The sequence below is a fragment of the Narcine bancroftii genome, chromosome 6, assembly GCF_036971445.1.
Source record: "Narcine bancroftii isolate sNarBan1 chromosome 6, sNarBan1.hap1, whole genome shotgun sequence".
Taxonomy (NCBI): Eukaryota; Metazoa; Chordata; class Chondrichthyes; order Torpediniformes; family Narcinidae; genus Narcine; species Narcine bancroftii.
In genome coordinates, this window is record NC_091474.1 from 172,119,500 (window position 1) to 172,141,845 (window position 22,346).

Consider the following 22,346-nt stretch of genomic DNA (forward strand, 5'->3'; position numbering starts at 1 on the left):
ATGGGGGGCTATGTATAAAAAGTGCTGCAATTTCTACAGGGTCAAAGCAAAATGTATACAAATAACCTTGAATAAAATCTGAAATGTGTACTTTAATTTCATGTGAATTGTTAGATTTCAATTTTAAAACAGGAGAACATAGGGACAAATAGAGGAAAATAGTGTGTTTGTGCCAGAATTATGAAAGGTACTGTAGCTGAAAACAATAGGAACCAAGACACTTGTAGTGGTGATGGTATAGGTTGCAGATTCAAAAGGTTCAATGAGTGCCAATCCTAGGCACATCTTAATACTCAAATTGTGCAATTTATTAATGTGAAATTAAACACGAATTAAATAAAACCAACATACCTGCACATTTCTGATCTTACTAAATTATCCACATTATATTGAGAGTAAAACAAAAAGTACCTGCGACCACTCTCCCAATGTATAGGTAAGGCACACTGATTAACAAAATTAAATACCTATTTACATGTTACAACAGGTGAGACATGACAGATTCTCCCAGGTGTGCCACCTTTCACTGGCATACACCTCACAATTAGTCCTTCAGCATCATCTGTGGATTGCAACGTGGTGTTGAGCTTTGGGATGGTTCCAAGAGAGAGAAAAATAGCCCAGTGCTGAGTTTTATACTACAGCTGGCTAAGGGGCTGACCCGGGTAGACACCTGTAACTTCAGCTGAGGAGGAGAGCCAATGAGAAGGTGGCTTTACCTGTGAGTGAGTGAGCTTCACCATGATTGACATGGTGAAGCTTGACCTGATTCCTGTCTGGGCAGTAAGATGACCCTACAGTTATAAATAATGGAAACTGATCTCCAATCTGATCGGCTTCCTGTCTGACTGTTTGATAACACTTTGTGTTACAACACTACCTGAGGAACTTCATTAATATCCTGCGGCTACAATGACTGACCTCCACCTCCCTTTTTGTGAGGTACAGGTCAGCCAGTGCATTGCTCTTCTATTGTTTCCTCTTGACATCAATTTTGTCAGGGATCCTCAATGCTGCACTATGTCCAATACTTGCTTGATGTCAGGGCTAGTCACTCTTGCCTCACCTCTGGGCGAAGGCTGTGATGAGGTCTGAATCCCAGTAGCCTCTACTCAGCAGAATATTGGTGAATAAGTGATATTTGACAAGTCTCTTTATGACACCTTGTATCATTTGGCTGATGAAAGAGAAGAGAGCAATAGGGCAATAATGTCAGATTACATTGCCCAATATTAGATGCCTGACAAAAGACTCAGGTCCAAAACATCAACTACCTTCTGTTTCCTATGGATGCTGTGTGACCTACTGAGTTTCTCCAGAACTTGTGTTCTGCAATAATAAGTCAAATTGTTTTTCTCTGCTTTTGATAGATAAGAGGGGCCAGGCAGTTTGCCATATTTGATTCTAAATGCTCACACTGTAAATGCTAAAACAGTTTAGCCAGATTTGGCTAGCATTTCATATGCTCTTGCAAAGGAAGGAAGGAAGTCATTCAGCCTATTGAGCCTATGCCAGCTCTCTGAGCAATCGCCTCAATCCTATTTTTTCCCTATTTACCAGTTAGCAAACTTTACTCCTACTGCCACCAACACTAGTATGCTTTTGGGATGTGGGAAAAAATAAAAGCAAAGGGAAGAAAGTGAGGTGATGACAGGGAGAATATGCCATCTGTACACAGAGACCAGCAAAGTTCAGGATCAAATTTGGGACAGTAGAACTTGGAGGCAGGAGGACTACCTGCACAAATCTCCGCATTACAGCAGGGGTATTATTCAGTGGCGCAATCATTTCTCTGTGCATTGCTCTCAGCTTTTCACCCCTGCTCCAGTCACTTTGGCTGCGTCACCTCGCCTCCAGCAGGTCGACACAGCGCTGGAGCTCAGGACTCAACAACGGTCCCAGCTACAGTACAGTCACAACAGAAGACCAGACCACTGGACAGACTTAACCTGTAAGACTTTGTGCCCCACAACAAAATAAAAAAATTCAAGAGGGGGTGAATATGGTGAACTGCTGTACACTCATTTATCTGCCTCCACCCCATTCTGTGCCCCACATGGTCAGCATCACAGTGGTGTAGATGCTGATCTCAGCTGAATGGGATTTTGAGGCCAGGGCAAATTTATAGCTTATTGGTCTTGGTTTAAGGGAGTAATGCTGCACCTATTGGAGTGGATAAAACCCACAGTGCTCCTGCTATCAAAATGGCACCTTGTCACCTGATCGTTGGTTGAGATGTCCATCATAGACCAGGAGAGTTGATGCAGACTGTTTTGATCCAGTTCCATGGAGGCCAGTGTCAGTTCTTGGTCTGGTCTGTACTGACTCATAGTTTGGGAGCATAATGGTGGCACCCATGCAGCAGCATGGTTATCCCCAGAAGGTGACAGTGTCCAAGATGGCAGCCTCCATGTCATGGCATGGTCATCTCCTGAAGATGACGGCAGCTAAGACAGTGGCCTCCATGCCGTGAACGTGGTAGCTCTGGGCCTAGAAGGCCACTGTTTTTCAACATACCTTCGCATAGTATCCCTTCTTTTTGAACTTTAAGCACATCGGGTCTTTCACTGGGCAGCATTTTTGGAGCTGCTTTGGTTGGCCATAAAAGTAGCACTTCGGGTACTCCTGGGAGACAGTATCTGTGGTGGACTTACTTGTCGGACATGGTAGCGGACTGCAGGCCTACAAATCCACATCCCATGATGACAGCTCCCGTATGGACCCCACCCATTCTTCAAGTACGCTTCCAGTGATTTATCAAGGTCGATCATCCCTTTTAAGTACTCTGCTCTAGTAGCCTTTGGCGTATGCAGTCCAACGTTACGCCTGCGACATAGACATCCTGGATTATGTCCTCTGTTTTGGGTGGCCGACATCGACTGCAAGTTGCATGCTTGTGTGAGTCCCCGCAGAGACTGGAGGAACTCATCACTCAATTCACCCGGTCGTTGTCTACAGGTACCCAGCATGTGCCTGGCATATACTTCATTGACTTTCTCCCTGTACTGGTCCTTCAGTATGTCCATTGCCTTTCTGTACATTGAGGTGTCCCTGATCATCTAGAACACTCGATGTCCGACCCAGGAGAAGAATAGGTGCACCTTGTTTGCCTCTGTCGCCACGATTCCGGAGGAATTTTGCAGAAAGGACGTCAAAGCAGCGTAGCCAGAGTTTAAAGCAGTTTGAGGCTTCTGGCGATTGTGGATTGATCTCCACTTTATCAGGCTTCGAGAGTTGTTCCATCGTTGGAAAAAAATTGTAAATAAAATTGATGCACTATTAATTCTCAAAAGACTGCAGTTACAGAACAATAGGCTTTTATTTATAATAAACTTGAAAACCATCCTGTGCTATGACCCAGGTTTTCTGGGGAGGGGTTGTGATGTTGGAGCCTTTATACAGGGTCAAGACGAAGGAGCCACAGGTACAGTCACAGAACAGGGTGGAGCCAGGTTAATGAGTGTACAGCAGTTCACCACAGGTGCATAATACAATTTTTTTAAAACTTTTTGAGATGAATTTCGACATTCTTTTATGATCATGAAATAATGACTCTTAAATTTGTTGTGGAATCCTTTACTAGATTTATCTGCAGAATGTGCAAGTGGTGCATTGACTTTGTCAGGATAGCAAAGTTCTTATTTACCAGCAGGAATGGGATACAGTTCAGCATTAGAAAGCTGGTATGTTGCCTCCCCCCCACAGAGTTTTCTCATTAATATTGGATTAATTTCACTAGGACATGCTTTTCATTTTATTGACTGGGTGAAGAGTTAAATGGCTCTGTGTGGCTCACCACAGAGGTGGAAGACAGGAAATGAGGATTTACCATAATCAAAACCAAAATAAAAACAAAGCCAGACAGAGTTTGCTAGAAATCTGTAATAGAAATAAATTTGCTGAAAATGCTAAGCAGGTAAACAATATCTGTAAGGAGGGATGGCATTTCAAGTGTGAAATTAATGCTTGGGGTTTTAGCAAACCAGCCTTTGTACAATTCACAACATTTTTGCATAAATCAGGGGCAAGGGATTATCTCTTCTTGAATGTGAAAGGAAGTCATAGCTAAATCATTTTTAAATCCTTCCTCCTGGGCAGAGCCCTCTGTTAAGGATTTCCATCCAGTTCTAAATTGACAGTGCAAGATTTTTACAATCTATTGGGCTGCACAGGAAAGTATTTAGTTAGGGTTCTGCGTTTATGATGACAGACAACTTTATTTGACTAATTTAACTAAATACATAATATAGAACATAAAACAGTACAGCACAGGAGCAGCCATTTCATCCCACATGTCTGTGCAAGACGATGACCAAATTAAACTAAAATTCTTATTTACATATGATATAGATCCTTCTTCTCCCTTCCAAATGTTCTACCCTAAAGACAATGGGATTCTGCTAGCTCTGATCCTCTTTCTTTCTTTAAAAATTATTTTGATTGAGTTTTATCAGAAAAACAAATAAGAATAAGCAGTAAAATCAATTGCAACGAACTTTTGCGGATTTAAAAATAATAGCATATTATTAAAAATAATAGCATATATTACAATACTGCTGAATCCTAAACCCAATAAATGTTCATATATACACTACAAGAGATAAGAAAAAAATTGGGGATGATATTTAACCGATCAAATAGACATTATTTCAGATATTATCATATTTTTGTTCGCTCTAAGCTTTTACCATTTCCTACTCTTCCTGACCCAAATTTTAATTGATGAGCTATTAGAGATTCAATTTACTCATAAAGACATGATATCTGCTTTATATTTCAAACTATTGAATATGAAAGCAATTTCTTGAAGTGGAATTAAAACTGAATGGGAGAATGATCTGAATATATTTCTCAAATTTGGGCCTGATTCATCATTGTGTGCTAGGTATAGTCTTATTCGATTCAAAGTGCTCCATCATGTACATTTCTCCAAAGTCAAATTTGCTCAGATTTATTCAGATATTAATTCACTTTGTGACAAATGTAAAATATTCACTGCTTCTTTGTTACACATTTTGGACTTGCCCGAATTGGCAAAATATTGGACTGACATTTTTCGAACTTTTTCTACCATATTTAGGATCACTTTAGAGCCATGTCTGGTAATTGCACCATTTGGTTTTTCTAAAGTTAAAAATATAATTTTATCTTCTAATCAAAGACAGGTTATAGCATTCTCCACTTTATTAGCAAGAAGAACAATTCTGTTAAAATGGAAATATGAGTTCTTACCTACACATAATCAATGGCTATTAGATGTTTTTTTAAATCTGGAGAAAATTAGGCATAATATCATGAAAAACAAGATTTCTTTTGATAAAACTTGGGGCCCATTTATAGCTCACTCCCATAATTTGACTAATTAGATGCGGTGATGAATGTCACTGGCTGTGCTTATTTGGATCCCCTGAGGCTGCTTGTTCCGATTTAACATGAGGTACAATACAAATTTTAACTTTGATGAGAGTTTGCATTTTTTAAACTTTTTTCTTACTTATCTCTTATAATATTGTATGCTCTGATCCTCTTACTGGAGACAAAACCCAATATTTCATGCATCGGTCTTGTCAGTGAGCATCAGCGGGCCACTGTAACAGGCTGTGTTAGCTGCAGACACAAATGTGGCCCACCCACCTTTCCAGCAGAAGAGACTTGTTTCTCTTTAGACTTCAGATCACAGATCCTACGTGTGGTATCATCTGCACTGCTGAAAACAACACTGTAGGATAGAAATGGATGGCTCTTAGCTTCCTTGAGGTGATTAAAACCTAGAGCCAAAAGGCTATTAAAAATATAGATATGAGAAGTAGGATTCTTGGCACATTTAAAGTATGGAAATTTGCTGGTGCAGCAGGAAAATTTTCACAGTAGCTGATGCTTAAATTATGTTTTTTTTTCTACTTCAGCAAAGTTATTAGCAGAAGGATTTTGCATTGCAAGACTACTCTCTCTAACAAATTGAGATTCTAATATCCTAAAATACTTCAGCCATAAAAATGTGGGTGAGTTCTATTCTGTAATTATTCACTTGCTCAGTACTGTTCTATCACATCAAATCCCATTGAGATTTCATCACTGGTGAACAATTCATTCATTAATCTTCTGCCTGATACATTGCTGTTATTTATTACTTTTACTGTCATCTGAAAGTTATTATTCATTTATAGTTTTCTGTCATTTTTAATATTCATGTCAATCACTTAACAGCAAGTACCAATACAACTCAAAGTATTTAATTGTTAATAACATTCAAGAATGGTGTAGATTTTCCCCTCAAGTCTGTAACACTAGACAACATTTTTTCCCCCAAAAGGTTTGCTTCCTGAAAATAAATTGGGGATAACAATAAGAAACTTCAAGCTCATTAAGTTATTATCAAGGTCATTTCAGATATGATGCATCAGGTAGGAATTTAGCATGTGTAATCACAGAATGTACCTCTGAACCATCCTTCCTTTGGCTTGGCTTCGCGGACAAGATTTATGGAGGGGTAACAAACCATACTCTGAACCATACTCTCAGGATAACTGCACATGTTGCACAACAAACATGAAGAGCCCAGGGTTTGTCTTGGGTCACCACTTTTATAATCAAACTAGAGCTCATAGTCTTTCTCAATAAGCGCAGTCATGCTGCATCTTTGAGCATCAAGTGTAAAGTCGCCACAAATGTAACAGAATGTATCACAGTAGTTGTGACATTGACCAGGCATTTCTGCTGTACTGAATCTTCCTGAAGACAGTAAATCCTATTGTCTGAAAAACATGTGCATCGACATCCATTCAAGCTATAATCAACGTAATGCACAGCATCTGTATATGAGAGCTGCATTTATAAATAAGCATGCCCAGACCCAAGACAATATTTGCATAGTATCTGCACTGAGTGCAGGCCCAGGAATTCTTGGACTGACCAAAACAGTTGGCTTTGTGGGCAATATACCAGTGGATATAAAATATGACAGATAATCACAAAAATAGATTATATCTAAAAAAAAGTATGTGATAGGAAACTTTTAAGGCAATTTTTATGATCAGCAGACCAAAATCCAAGTGTGAAGTGTTTAGGAAGCAAAATCTTTGTTGTCCAGTGCATTCTTGAAATGGTTGTAATGGGCATTGAACACAGTTTAAGATTCTGTCTTGCAGTATGCTTCTTCAGTGCATGAGCTGTGCACCCTTAGTCTTCTAGCATCTAGCATTTCACCTTCAGCACTCGGGAAGTTAATATTCATGGGTGGAAAATAAAGGGATATAAGCTACAATTTCCAGTTCAAGATGGAAATGAACCCCAATGTAAACTTCCACACTTGTTCAAGCTGCTTATTTTAAAACAACTTTAACTCTGCAAATAAGAAACCAAATTCATTTGGAGATTTCTGGCAATTTTGATGTTGAAACTATTACACAAGTGTCTATTAATTGGTGTCCCCAGACCAAGGATGCATGAATGCAGATATTTTTGATGCTATACAGTTCTTAATACAGTAAAAACCCCTGCCACCTACAGGGATTGGCAGATGTCAGATAAGTGAATTTTCCTGTTGGTTGAGACTGTGATGCATAAATGGAGAATGAACAGCAAGGCACACCCATTTTAAACTTACACATTTTTTATTCATTTAATTTTTGCTTTTTTTTCCTGGTTGCTTGAAGCTGACAGTTGCTTAAATTCTGGAAATCAGGGATTTTCCTGTACCATACAGTTACAAGGCTGAACATTATAGTTGAGTTAACATCTGAAAGTTGCATACATTAGAATATTTACTTCCACATCCTGATCTGTGATGAACACTTGGACTAACCATGGGACTTTCCTCATATCCCCATGTCTTCCTCCTTCACTGACCAATTGAAAGCAAACATATTTGTATCCAATTCAAAATCCTGACTGCCTGCTGCAAATATCATCTCAAAGTGGTCTTTTCAAAATTGGACTTTCCAGCCATCAGAGCCAGTTACTCCCTTTTAAATAAATCTAAATTATTCATAAATACATCTACCATTTTTCCTCTTGTTCACCACTTTTCTTCACAGCCCCAAATATACCAGTTAAGACCAATTTATTGGGTCACAACTGGAGCTGAATGGCAAGGCCCTGTGGGGAGCACAGATCTTAAGCAACATCATCAGGTGGTATGGACACAGCTAACAAACATCCACCCAACCCCACCCCAACAAGACCTGCATGACCTATCCTTTGATAGACAGAAATAACCTGCCTCTGCACTGTTGTCCTTTGACACAAGGTATTAAGATTTTTACAATGTTTCTGAAGGTTCCTGATACACAAACAAAATCTGTATATATTATAGTTTTAAATATAAACATAGCAAAACCATATAATAGCAAAAACATTAAGGAAATGCTAATAGTTAAAAGAAATTTAACGTGCCTGATCCTTAGCTTCCTTTCTTGCCCCATTTCTCTCTCACCAAAACTAGGTGCAATCAACATTAGCCAATGGATGGTGTGGCAGTGCTGTATCTGCCTTTCTGCTCCATTGACCTTGGTTTGATGCAAGGGCTTACATAGTCTGCCTGCAATTGGAAGGATATCTCAGGAAATTTTGGTTTATTACCACATCCAAAAAAATGTATCAATTGTTAGCTAAAATGGCTGCCATAAATTACCTCAATTGTGGACAGGTAAAAATCAAAAGCTTCTTAATGGGCACATGAAAGGTAATGGTCATGTGGGTCTAAGTGGGGAATTGATGGATATGTTCTGAGAGGCAGTATTGATTGGATGTGTTTAATTTATTTTCTACTGTAAGGCAAACAGAGATTCGCCACTTTATCCAGCGCTCCTCACAGAAACCTACAGCACCTAATGTTCCAAGGGTCTGCCCTCCATGAACTGACCAGTCTTGTGCCTGCTTAGCTTCCAAGATCAGACAATCCCAAGCATATTGAGGTTATTAAGTGCTGTAAGTGAGATGTGTGAATTGCGAGCAATAGGGATTGGCAGGAGTTTGGGAGGGTGACATGGAGGTGTACGGATATTGCGAATGATTGTAACTTGTGTTGTGGTTGGGAATTATGAAGGGGATTGGAAGACATAGAAGTTGATAATAGGTTGTGGTGTATTTGGAATTATTGAACATGTCTTGGGATAGAGGGGAGTCATGGGGTCATGAAAGTTTTCTCAACTCTCTCAAAGGTCTGCTAGTCATTAGTTTCATTGAAAATTTCCCTACATTTTAGTGGCTGTGGAGAAATCAGATGAACAGTGCTGGGTATTTGTGAGTGAACAGGTTATAGAGAAATAATAATAAGAATGGTATTGCACTAAGAGGCAGCATAGAATTGATGTGCTGAATGGCTTCCTTTGATGTTGTCAGGAAATTTGAGAAAATATGGTACTGAACCAAAAAATCAGATCTAAATTTAAGCTATGATAGCCAAGATATTATCGTCTTCTTTATTCAAGAGTAGGAAATAAATTAATTGGAGTTCCTACTACAGGTACACGATCCTTTATCTGGACATCTAAAATCCAGAAAGCTCCAAAAACTGGCATTTTTTTCCCGGTGCTGGTGCAGCGGAGGGGGAGAGAGGGAGAGATGGCAGCGTGATTCAGGTGGGTGGGGGGGGGAGAGAGATGGCAGCAGAATATGGGTGGGCTTAAATCTGGGACAGCTAGCTTTTGTTCTGAAATCTGGAAAAATCCAAAATTCGGAATGCACTGTCCCCCAAAGGTTCCGGATAAAAGATTGTGTACCTGTATTGACTGAAATTGACAAATGAACAATATCTCTTAAGAGACTGCATGGAAGTCTTCGCATAATCTACATGAGTGAGACAAATAAGTACATGTAAATTTGAAAGAACTTTAATTTGTACTATTTTTCAGGAAAAAAATTAACAGTTTATGAAAGCACTATAATTTTGAAAAACACCTCTCAACATTTTGTTTGTCAAAGTGGAAAGGAGGATAAAGGTCTTCCAAGCTCAGGGACTCCTGAAGCCCTTCGAGTCCCTTCTCCCACACAATGAAAAAGATGTGGTTAAAGCAATTAATGCCAACAGATGGAGAGAATATCAGGAAAAGTTTAAAGATTTTTCCTGGAAGATTAAGATTGATGGGATAATAATTACCATCCACAGTTGCATCACCAGCCTCATTCATTTAATTGTATACACACTCCATATTCATCTATCTCTGTCAGTCATGATTCCTTCCTGGCATTAATATGGCTGACCACACCTATATAAACTTTATAGACACGAGTTCTACCCTAATACTTACAGTCAAGGATTCTGATAGGGCATGTCTGTGTGGTGCTACCACTGTATTGTTTGTATTGTATGAGCTGGCCCACCCCTGAACCTGTGACTCCTTCCTCCCAGAAATTCCTATAAAGGTTGTTACGCCCAAACTCTTCCCTCAATACCTGCCTTGGATCCGGGCCAGCAACATGTGAGATGTGTTGATGTCTTAAGATGATTAAAGCCTATTAATCACAACTCTTTGTCTAGTGTGGTTGATTGATAGTGTTACAATTTAATCACCTTAAATTTTTGGGCCATGGGCAAGGCAATACAGGTGGATAAACTGGACACCAACCCTAATGATCAGGAAGCCTTGGTCAAATTCGATAAATGGTTGCACTGCCTCAAAACCTTCATGAAATGCAATGATGTGCAGAGTGAGGAAAACAAACAAGATCTACTCTTTGCTCAGGTCGGCCACCGAATCTTCTAGATGATAAGAGACTAAACTTCTTACTTAGAAACAGTATCAGACCCTGACGAACGTCATCTATGCCAGATTTCTCCTAGGCAGTTGTAGGCAAGCGCCTGGTGAGTCAGTTGACGAGTACATGTGGGTCCTGTGGGAGCTGGGGCGAACCTGCGACTGCAGAGAAATCTCTGATGCTGCCCATCTAGAAGGCCTGATACGCGTTGCATGTGTGGCTAGGTTCAAGTCTGATCACGTTGGTCAGAGACTCCTGGAAAAGGGTGATTGAAGCCTGCAAGAAGTAGTTGACCTGGCTAAAGCACTTGAGACAGTGCAGTTGAATTCAGAGTTCTCCTTAGGGAATACGGCTGTCACATGGGGAGCTTGGGCGCTGCTATTTTGGGACACGGGATCCCAGGTCACCGCTGCCACCATCGAGCAGCCAAAGTGTTACTTATGCAGACATGTGAAGCATCCCCGAAAGAACTGCCTAGCCTGAAACGCTACATGGTCCACCTGCGGGAATAAGGGACACTATGGGAAGGTATGTAGGTCCCAACCTTCCTCTAGCAGTGCTGCGTATGGCCACGTCATTTCAGGCTTCACCTCCGGCATCACTTCTGGTCATGGGAAATGGCTTGGCGGGGCCATGAGGGTGGAAAACTGGGACAGCATCACTTCTGGCATAATTTCTGGTGGCGAGAAACAGCACAACATGGGTGGCATGGGGGCAGCCATCTTGGCAGATACCCAAAACCAACTCTAGAGATAGCAACCAGGTGTTTCTCTCCATTACCCTGGATCAGGACAGCCCACAACAACTGGCCAGGACCATGATGAACATCGAGGTAAGTGGTCATGTCACAAATTGCCTATTTGATACAGGGAGCACGGAGAGCTTCATCCATCTGAGCACAGTACAGTGCTACTCCCTCCCAGTAACCCCAACAAAATGTAAAGTCTTTCTGACCTCCAAATCCCACTCAGCAGAGATCCATGGTTGCTGCACCATAACACTGACTGTATGAGACATGAAGTATTAGAACTTTAAGCTCCTTATCATGCCATAGCTCTGTGCACCAGTCATACTGGGACTGGACCCAGTGCCAGCTAAAGAGTGTCCAACTGCAGTTTGACGACCCACACCCGCCCCTTGCGGTTTGCAACTGCAAAGTCTTAAACCACCCAACACCCACCCCCACCCCCACCCCCACCCCAAATATGACCTGTGGTCTCTACCCTCCGGGTCCCACCTCTGCCCCTGTACGAGAACCTCACCCCCGACTGCAAGCCAGTAACCACCAAGAGCAGGCAATACATCCTCATGGACAGAGCCTTCATCAACGCAGAAGTCAAACAGCTTCTAGCAGAAGGAATCTTAGAACCCAGCACAAGCCCCCGGAGGGCACAGGTGGTGGTTGTTAAGAGTGGAGAGAAACACCACATGGTCATCACCTATAGCCAGACTGTAAACCATTTCACCCAGCTGGATGCCTACCCACTCCCCCGCATCGCTGACATGGTAAATGAGATCGCCTAGTTCTCAACCACGAACTTAAGTCAGCCTACCACTAACTACTGATCTGCCCGGAGGGCAGCCTGTACACTGCCTTCGAGGCAAATGGCGGCCTCTACCACTTCCTATGAGTCCCTTTTAGGGTCACCAATGGGGGTCTCTTTCTTCCAGAGGGAGATGGACCAAATTGTGGATGACTATAGACTCAAGGCCACATTTCCTTACCTGGATAATGTGACCACTGCGGACATGACCAGCAGAATCATGATGCTGACCTGCAGAAATTTCTCCAGACGGCCAAAAACCTCAACCTAACATAACGAAAAGAAGTGTGTGTTCAGTACTTCACAGCTGTCTATCCTGGGCTGCGTAGTGGAGAATGGCATCATTGGGCCCAACCTTGCTGCATGCACCCCCTGTTGGTTTTCCTATTCCCCCATGCCCTCAAGGCCCTGAAAAGGTACTTGGGCTTCTTTTCATATTATACCCAATGGGTCCCGAATAATGCGGACAAAACACACCCCCTGGTGAAATCTACCACCTTTCCCCTGTCAGCGAAAGCCCAAGCGGTGTTCACAAGCATCAAGGGTGACACATTGCCAAGGCGGCAATACATGCTGTGGATGATTCCATCCCCTTCCAGGTGGAGAGTGATCCATCTGACTTTACCCTGGCTGCCATGCTCAACCAGGCGGGCAGGCCAGTAGCTTTCTTTTCCTGAACTCTCCATGGCCCTGAACTTTGACACTCAGCTGTCAAAAAGGAGGCCTAGGCCTTAATGGAAGCTGTGCATCACTGGAGGTACTACCTGGTTCACCCTGATGATTGACCAGTGAGCAGTTGCCTTTATGTTCAATTACAAACAGCAGGGAAAAATTAAGAAAAACAAGATCCTGAGGTGGAGAATTGAGCTATCCACCTACAACTATGAGATCTTGTACCGGCTTGGGAAGCTCAATGAGACTCCTGGTGCCCTGTCCCGGGGGACACGTGCCTTCAAGTCCTCAACAATAATCTCTGCCATCCCAGGGTCACCAGGCTCTACCATTTTGTTAGAGCCCGTAACCTCCCCTATTTTGTTAAAGATATCAGGGAGCTGACATGAAGCTGCCCGGTCTGTGCCGAGAGTAAATCCCAATTCTATTGGCCAGACAAAACCCACCTCATCAAAGCTGCCCGTCCCTTCAAGTGGCTGAGCATGGATTTCAAGGGCTCCCTTCTGTCCACCAACAGGAATGTATACTTCCTGAATATCATTGATGAATATTCCCGCTTCCCATTTGCCATCCCCTGTCCGGACATGATCACGGCCACAGTCATTAAGGCACTGTATAGTATATTCACTCTATTTGGATACCCCTGCTATATCCATAGTGACTGAGGATCCTCGTTTATGAGTGAGGAGCTATGCCAGTACCTGCTGACCAAGGGCATTGCCACAAGCAGGACTATGGGTTATAACCCCCGGAGGAATGGCCAGATAGAAAGTGAGAACAGCACCTCCTGGAAGGCAATCCTCCTAGGCCTACCCATCTTCCAGAGGCAGGATGTCCTCTCTGAGGCATTCCTTACCACCAGGACCCTCCTCTCTACCGCTACAAATGTAGTACCACATGAAAGGCTCTTTTCCTTCCCCAGGAAGTTGGCGTTGGGAAACACACTGCTGTCCTGGCTGACAACCCCTGGGCCTATATTGCTCCAGAGGCATATCAGATGCAACAAGACTAACCCTCTGGTTGAGAAGGTCCACCTCCTCCACGCTAACCCCAATAGGCTTACATGGAGTACCAGGATGGGCAGCAGGACATAGTTTCCATCTGAGACCTGATGTATGCAGGGGACCAACCAATCAACATCCCCTCACAGTAACCCTGGCCAACTGGCCCCACTAATTGCACCCGACATAGCTCCCCAATCCAAGACCAAGCAACCCCACGGTCCTACTAGCCCTCCCCCCCTCTCAGCCACCAGAGGCACAATCTGTCATGTAAGACACCACCCGGGAACCAGTAGTTGTGCCATAGCAAACCTTATGGTGGTCACAGCAACAGACGAGACCACTGGACAGGCTGAACCTATAATGAACATTGAATCACATCACCCCACCACCTCCCCGGATTTTGTTTCAAAAGAAGGGGTGAATGTGGTGTAACCATTGTATTACTTGCATTGTATGAGTTGGCCCACCCCCTGAGCCTGTGACTTCTCCCTCCCAGAAATCCATATAAAAACTGTTATGCCCAAATTCCTCCCTCAGTACCTGCCTTGGGACCGGGCCAGCAATATGTAAGATGTGTTGATACCTTAAGGTGATTAAAGCCTATTAATCACAACTTTCTGTCTAATGTGGTTGATCGATAGCTCCACAGTTTGGGATTACACATGTCAAGCATATTATCAGGCTTGCCTGCCTGAAATAGTGTGTGAAATAGTGCAATGAACTATGGAGTCCTGCTCCTACCTTGAGCAGGGCTTTTTTTGTATGTGGTTTGGACCCTCTTTTCTTCCAGCATAGAAATGCTGGCCAGCACCAAAAATCAACACATACGCAAGCACAAAGGAGCATTGATAGCCAAGATTCACTCCAGGTACTGGAATAGCTCAGAATTTTAGTCATCATAGAGATACACTGCAGTGAAAGGCTCCTCGGGCCCATGATGCTGGGTGACCCAAATACACCCATGTGACCAATTAACCTACTAACCCGCTAAGTCTTTTGAACATGGGAAGAAACCAGAGTACCAGGAGGAAAGCCATGACATTACAAGAAAAAACGTACAAAGTCCTTACAGACAGTGGTGGATTCAAACCCGGGTGACTGGCACTGAAACAATAATTTGGTCAGACTGCTGCTCTTAGTTCAAAGGAGCTTTAAGGGTTTCTAGCTTTCCAACAAACTATATTCCACCTGATTATTAGGAATACCAAGGAACACCTAATAGTACAATTCTAACACTGAAAGTGTGCAGTCATGCTGATCACCATATTGGATGATGAGTTGTGAGACAGGCATCAATCAAATTATTGGCTACACTGTGTCACCTCTGATGGATATGTAGATACAGCATATAAGGTCTGCACCTCATAAAGAACATATCTGTGCATTCTCTCAGCTTAGAATGAAACTTTAATTGAATAATTAAATTATTCTATGATGTCTTGGAATATTTTAACAATGATATTTTCACAATCTTTTCCTTGAAGATTTCTCTGATCATAAGTCACAGTCGTTCTAAGCTAAGATCCATTCCACCATTTCAGGAATTGTATAGTTTCCTGTTGATTTTATCAGTGGAAATACATCTGATTGAATGAGTTCTGGACACAGTCATTTCAATGCATTGATTTTTGAATTGTATTCAATCACCTGATACAATGTGCAGGCAAGAAATACAGAATGATTTACCATAAAGTAGTCCATCCTCAATATCAGCAAGTGCTGGCATTAAGGTAAAGAACTAAGCACTGCAGCATATCTCCAAACTGATTAAATTCAAAGCACGTATGTACATCTACAAGCACTGTGAGCTTTGAAAGGCTGGAGAATGCACCTATTGGATTGTGCCAAGTGTTCAGTGCAATGCTGATGTTGCAGGCTGGTTTTTTTATGGTGTCTAAAGATATGGCGTTGACATCGCAAGGATTGCAGTTTGAAAGGCCATTGCAGACTAGAAACTTTCACATAAAAAAAATTGAAACATGACAAGAAAGCTTTCCTTATAAGTATATGGCAGTTTGAGATGAAATTAAAAAGAAAGATTAAATAATCTTGTGTTTTATCTCTCTCAACTATCGTCTAGTTTACAAATGTATGCATGAATACACATCCCTCTCCTTGTGCAGTCCCTCCAAATTGAAGGTGACCTACAGATAAGGCAGGAGTCCAACAGGATGGATGGGTGGGCATATTGTAGGAGAGGTGTGTGTGTGTGTGTGTGTGTGTGTGTGTGTGTGTGTGTGTGTGTGTGTGTGTGTGTGTGTGTGTGTGTGTGTGTGTGTGTGTGTGTGTGTGTGTGTGTGTGTGTGTGTGTGTGTGTGTGTGTTTCTCTGTCACTTCTGAGGTAAAGATCTTTCTTCTTGTAGATGTCACTATTTAAAAATAAGAGAACCTCAATACAAAATAGATATAAAACTTTTTTTTTAAATTTCAGGACATGTGTCCTTGGTACTCTCTTCTTCAAAAGACAGTGGAAGCAGAGACATTGAATAGATTTAAAGTTCTTGATAAGTAAAGGCATGAAATGTTAGCTGCCTAGGCAGAAATGTGGAGTAGAGTTACAAACAGATCAATCATGATCTGATTGTATGGCAGAGCAGGCTTGAGGAGCTGAGAGATCGACTCCTGTGCCTAATTTAAATATCAATATTTATCCATAAGCATCGCTTGCAACTTGTGTATTGAATAGATACAGCCTTTGTTTGTGGAGGTTTTGTATGACACCAGAAACCTGGCAAACTTCTACATATAGAAAGTTTGCTGACTGGCTGCATCACAGCCTGGTGTGGGGGCACCAATACCTCTGAGCGGAAAGGCCTGCCAAAAGTAATATTCACAGCCCAATATGGCATAGGCAAAATTATCCCTGCCATCAAGAAAATCTACATGGAATGCCGTAACAAAGAGCAGCAGCAATCATCAATGATCCACACCACCCAGGACATGCTCTGTTCTCGCTGCTGAGTAAATATCAGGATAAAGGTATAGGTTCCACCAGGTTCAGAAACAGTTGCTACCACTCCACCATCAGACTTCTCAAAACAGACTCAATCAGAGACTCATTTAAGGACTTACTTTGCACATTATTTATTACTGAACATGAGTCCATGCCACCCAATTAACCTATGTCCCCAGTATGGGTTTTGAACAGTGGGAGGAAACCAGAGTACCTGGAGGAAACCCATACAGACACAGTGAGAACATACAAACTACTTATAGACAGCATAGAATTTGAACCCTGGTCTCGATCACTGGCGCTGTAACAGTGCTGTGCTAACCATGCCACCCAATATTCTGTATTGCACAGTTGGTTTGTTTACATTTCTTTCTTTGTTTACCTTTCTCTATTTTGCATATGAATCTTCCTAAGTACAGTTTTTTTGCACTACCGATAAATAGAAATTCTGCCTGGCCTGCAGGAAAAGGAATCTCAGGGATGTACATGATATCATGTATGAGCTTTGACAATAAATCTGAACTTCGATAAATCTGAACAAGTTCCACCCACTTACAAATAAAGACAGTTATTCACTTTCTGAGACCTATTGAGAAAATAGATATGATGCTCTATTTCCAGCATTTTAATTCAATATTGAAGTTGACAGAGGGTCGTATATGCAAATTCGTTCTGATGAATGTGAAATTAGTCGAAAAACAGTCAATGATGTAAACCAAAAAAATAGGGGCTTGCTGACACATGAAAACCATCTCTTCAATGCTCTCATGACAGATCTCCTCCCATAAATTTAATTATAATGTTCCTGGAGGCAGAGGAGGGAGGGGTGGTCCTAAATGAATATTTTGCTTCAGTGTTCACCAGAGAGAGAGAGAGATGTTGGTTAATATGAGGTCAGTGTAGAACAAACAAATCTGCTGGTATATGTTGAGGTTAAGAACGAGCAAGTGCTGGATTTTCATAATGGCAGTAGGATTGATAAGTCTCTGGGACTGGAAGCAATATACCCTGGATTGCTACAGAAAATGAGGGAAGAGATTGTTGGGGCATTGGCCATAATCTCTCAAGGTTGCCATGCAGGTTGATAGGGTAGTTAAGAACGGTTGTAATATGCTAGCTTTCATGAGAAGGAGGATTGAGTTCGAGAGTCATGTGGGAATGTATAAAACTCTCAGAATATTGTGCTCTGTTCTGGTTACTTATTGTAGGAAGGATGTGGAATCTATGGAGAGGGTGCAGAGGAGATTTACTAAAATGTTGCCTGGGTTGGAGAATATGCTTTATGAGATAGAGCTAGGACTTTTCTCTTTGGAGTGGAGAAGCATAAGTGGTGTCTTAATAGAGGGCTACAAGATTATGAGAGGCATAGATAGGGTAGACAGGCAGCATCTTTTTCCCTAGGTAAGAGTAACAAACACCAGAGGACATCTGTACAAGGTGAGGGGATGAGTTTAGGGGAGAAATCAGGGGTTACTTTTTTACACAGAGTTGTGAGTGCCTGTAATGCATTGTCAGGGGTGGTGTGGCGGCTTGTACACAAGGGACATTTAAAAGACTCTTAGACAGGCACAGGCATTCAAGAAAAACAGAGGGTATGGGTGTGCGGTAAGGAAGGTGTAGTTTGTTGATCAAGTTTATATAGGCCAGCACAACGTCATAAGCTGAAGGTCCTGTACTGTGCTGTTGTGGTCTATGATCTATGAACTTAAAAAAAAATCACACATTCCAACAGTAAAATATGTTTACAAGAACAAGGTTAGAAAGAAATACTTCCTGCTTAAGATTTTGCAAACACTGCAGCATAACTCAGTAGTTCCTTTACTCAGCAATCTCTCGCAGTGATTTTTGGACGAGCTTCAAATCACACAAGATTCTATGTGTTCGTTAGGCTCACAGTACACTCTCAAAAATGGTATCCTAATGTGTACAGATAGTGTACAAAGTGTTGAATCAATAAATGGAGAAAAATCTAATTCAAGTTTTTAAAAATATAATTTCATTTGTACACATATAGTGAAATACTTGTGGCAGATAGTAAAAGGTTCTGAGAAATTGCGGGCTAAGTCTAATCATGTTTTCAGTAATACTTAAGCACATTAATTATAGGAATTGAATTGGACCCTTGACTTTTCATTGCTGAACATTCAACAAAGTCATGCTTGCAAGGTAGTGTAAATGACAAATGAGAACTGTGTTATCACATTGATTTGTATTTTCTGAAATTAAGTGTATTTGTTGTATGCGTTTGCTGGAGGAAATTACAGTCAGAATGAATATTGGCCAATTTTACCAGTACATTTCAACAGAAACTTTGCATGCAAAGACAGGTGCACAAAAAATATTCCACCTACAGTGGCCTCCATAATTTTTGAGTCAAAAACACTTTTTTCTTTTAGTTTTAAATTTTTAATCAAACAATTTACATGTGATTAAAGAGTATATTCCAGATTTTATTCAAGGTTATTTGCATATATTTTGTTTTGAAGATGAAGAAATTATAGGACTTTTTACACATAGCCCTCATTTCAGGGCAACATAATATTTGGGACATAGCAATGGTATGTATAGTAAAGTAATCATGTTTTGTACTTTGATGCATATCCCTTGCATGCAATGACAGCTTGACATCTGTCATTCATAGACATGACCAGGTGCTGAGTATCTTCACTCATGATGCTCTACCAGGCCTCTCTATCTTCGGCTCCTGCTTGCTTTGGGGGTTTGTCTCCTTAAGTTTTCTCTTCAGCTCATGGAAGGCACACTCAATTGAATTTAGATCAGGTGACTGATGTGGCCATTCAAGAATTATCCAATGTTTACCTTTGAAAAATCCTTTATGGCTTTAGCAGTATATTTGGTATCATAGTCTTGCTGCAAGATGAAGCATTGTCCAATGAATTTGGAGGTATTTTAATTTTTTTTTAAAATTTAGACATACGGCATGGTAAAAGGTGATTTCGGCCCGCGAGTCTGTGCCACCCAATTTACAACCATTTAACTGAACAGTGAGAGGAAACTAGAGCCCCCAGGGAAAACCCACACCGACATGGGGAGAATGTAAAATCTCCTTATAGACAGCGCGAGATTCGAACCTCAGTCCCAATTGCTGGCGCTGTTCAGGCGTTGCACTAACTGCTATGCCAACCGTGCCACTCTCGAACTTGAGCAGATAAGATGTTTCTATACATGTCAAAATTAATTTTGCTACTGCCATCAGCAGTTACATCATCAATGAAGATAAGTGCGCCAGTACCTGTGGCAAACATACATGCCCAGGCCATAGCACCCACCACCATGTTTGACAGATAAGATGGTATGCTTTGGATCTTGGGCGGATCCTTTACGCCTCCACACTGCTCTTGCCATCACTCTGATACAGGTTAATCATAGTCTCATTTGTCCACAAGTCCTTTTTCCAGAATTCTGCAGGCCCTTTTAAATACTTCATGGTTAACTGTCATTTGGCCATTCTGTTTCTGTGGCCAACTAGTGGTTTACATCTTACAGTGCACCCTCTGTATTTCTGTTCATGAAGTCTTCTGATCTATCGGTCATATGTTTGGGGATTTTTCTTCATTATGATGAGAGTTCTTCAGTCATCAGCAGTGGAGATCTTCCTTGGCTTTTGTGATTACTAAGATCACCATAACCAAATAACCATATAACCATTTACGGAGCAGAAACAGGCCATGTTGGCCTTTCGAGTCCGCACCGGTTCACTGATTTTGTGCGCCCTCTTCAGGCATTGGTCCCGGTAGATCTTCATTCAATAACGATGGGCGAATTCAATGCAGGTGGAATCAGATAATAGCAAAACTATGAGCAAACAGATTGGCTGTCTGTGTACCAAAAATAGTAAAACTTGAAAGTATGCTCTTTCATCTTAATGTTGTTCCAAACAGTTAATTTTGGTAATCCTGACGTTTGGGCGATGTCCCTTAGTGTTTTATTCTTGTTTTTCAGCCTCATATTAGTTTCATTGACACAACTCTGGTCCTCATGTTGAAAATTCGCAACTACAGACTCCAAAGGTGATCAAAACCTTAGAAGCAAGTCTACCTCTCTTATACCAACACCAATGAAACAATTAAAGATATGTCCCAAATATTATGGTGTCCTGAAATGAAGGAACCATGTATAAAAAGAATTGTAATGTATACATGATCAAACCAAAATGTATACAAATAACACTGAATAAAATCTAGAATGTGCATTTGAATCACATGTGAATTTTTTGAATACAAATTTAAATCTGTGGAGCACAGAGGCAAATGAAGGAAAAATGTGTTTGTCCCAAACATCATGGAAGGTATACACACAAATTTATGATCCCAAAATTGGATCAGGTTAATCATTCAGAATCAAACAAATGTTAATGGGAAGTCAATTTGTTCAGTGTCTGATGTATTGTTTAAGTAAACCTGCAGATTCAAGCATTCATGAATGTTGGAGCTCTTTAATCCTTACAACAGTTGGTCTTTGCCAATTGACATAAAATAATCCTTTCATTTCTTTCATAGCCATTTCCCAAATGAAAGTTTCAGTTTATTTCCTTAAAAAAAATTCAAGTTAAAATTAGGTTGGCTAATTGCCTGTCACAAGGTGAAAAATGACAGACAGCTTATTCTGCTTTTATTCAGTGAAGTGCTGTGCCATCCACATAGTACATCTTGAAGTCCATGATTTTTAAAAAACATTTTTAAGCAAATAAATGCTGGACAACCAATGTGATGCAATAGGGTGGCAGAAATTTGTCTCTGCTGCTATAATTGTTCCTTCTGTGCATTGGAATAGGTGCCAGCATCTCAGTGAAGGATGGCAGCTTTCCATTTTTTGTTTATGCCGTTTTTGGGTGGTGTTACCAGACTACGGCAGGATACTATATGAAGTGCAGTTTTTGTAAATTGTGAATGGATGAATGGCAGAAATGTTTATGATATAATTTTATTGAATGGGAAATTAAAGAAAGGATCTTATATTTTCCATAATACTTATGACAGAGTGCAGAGGAAGCAAGTATGCCCCATGCAATACAAAAGTGCTCAGAAAATAATGAAGGGTGGGGGGCATGCCATGTGATGCCATGTGCGGTAATCCCTGCTCTATCCAAAAAAGATGAGAAAAAGGGACAAAAAAGACTATAAAAGTTACCAAAAGTATTAGAAAGAACTGCCTAAAGGCATTAACAATGTTACCGAAGGAAGATAAAGGCCTTACTTCAATACAAGAAATGGAGCAAGGAAAGGAAGAGAGACCTATCTTGAGAAAGAATACAGGAGCTGTCCACAAGGTAATACCCAAAGGAGAGAGGACAGAAACCAGGGAGACCTTGACACTGCTGCACAAGGTCTCCTCCGACAATGGCCACCGACATCGAGTGAAGAAGTGATTCTGCGCATGCGCGACTCCTCGAGCACACCAAAAAATAGAAGGAAATTTAAAAAAAGATACAAGATACTCACAGCTCCAGCAATC

General features: G+C 41.2%; 1 long non-coding RNA gene across 1 annotated transcript in view; it reads left to right on the forward strand.

Annotated features, from left to right (window-relative positions):
- Nucleotides 1-21,052, forward strand: part of LOC138737658 (uncharacterized) — a 122,323-nt gene extending 101,271 nt beyond the window's left edge. The window contains exon 4 of the long non-coding RNA XR_011341116.1: nucleotides 20,835-21,052. This is a non-coding gene — a long non-coding RNA (uncharacterized lncRNA). The remainder of the gene's footprint in view (nucleotides 1-20,834) is intronic.
- The last annotated feature ends 1,294 nt before the right edge of the window (nucleotides 21,053-22,346 follow it).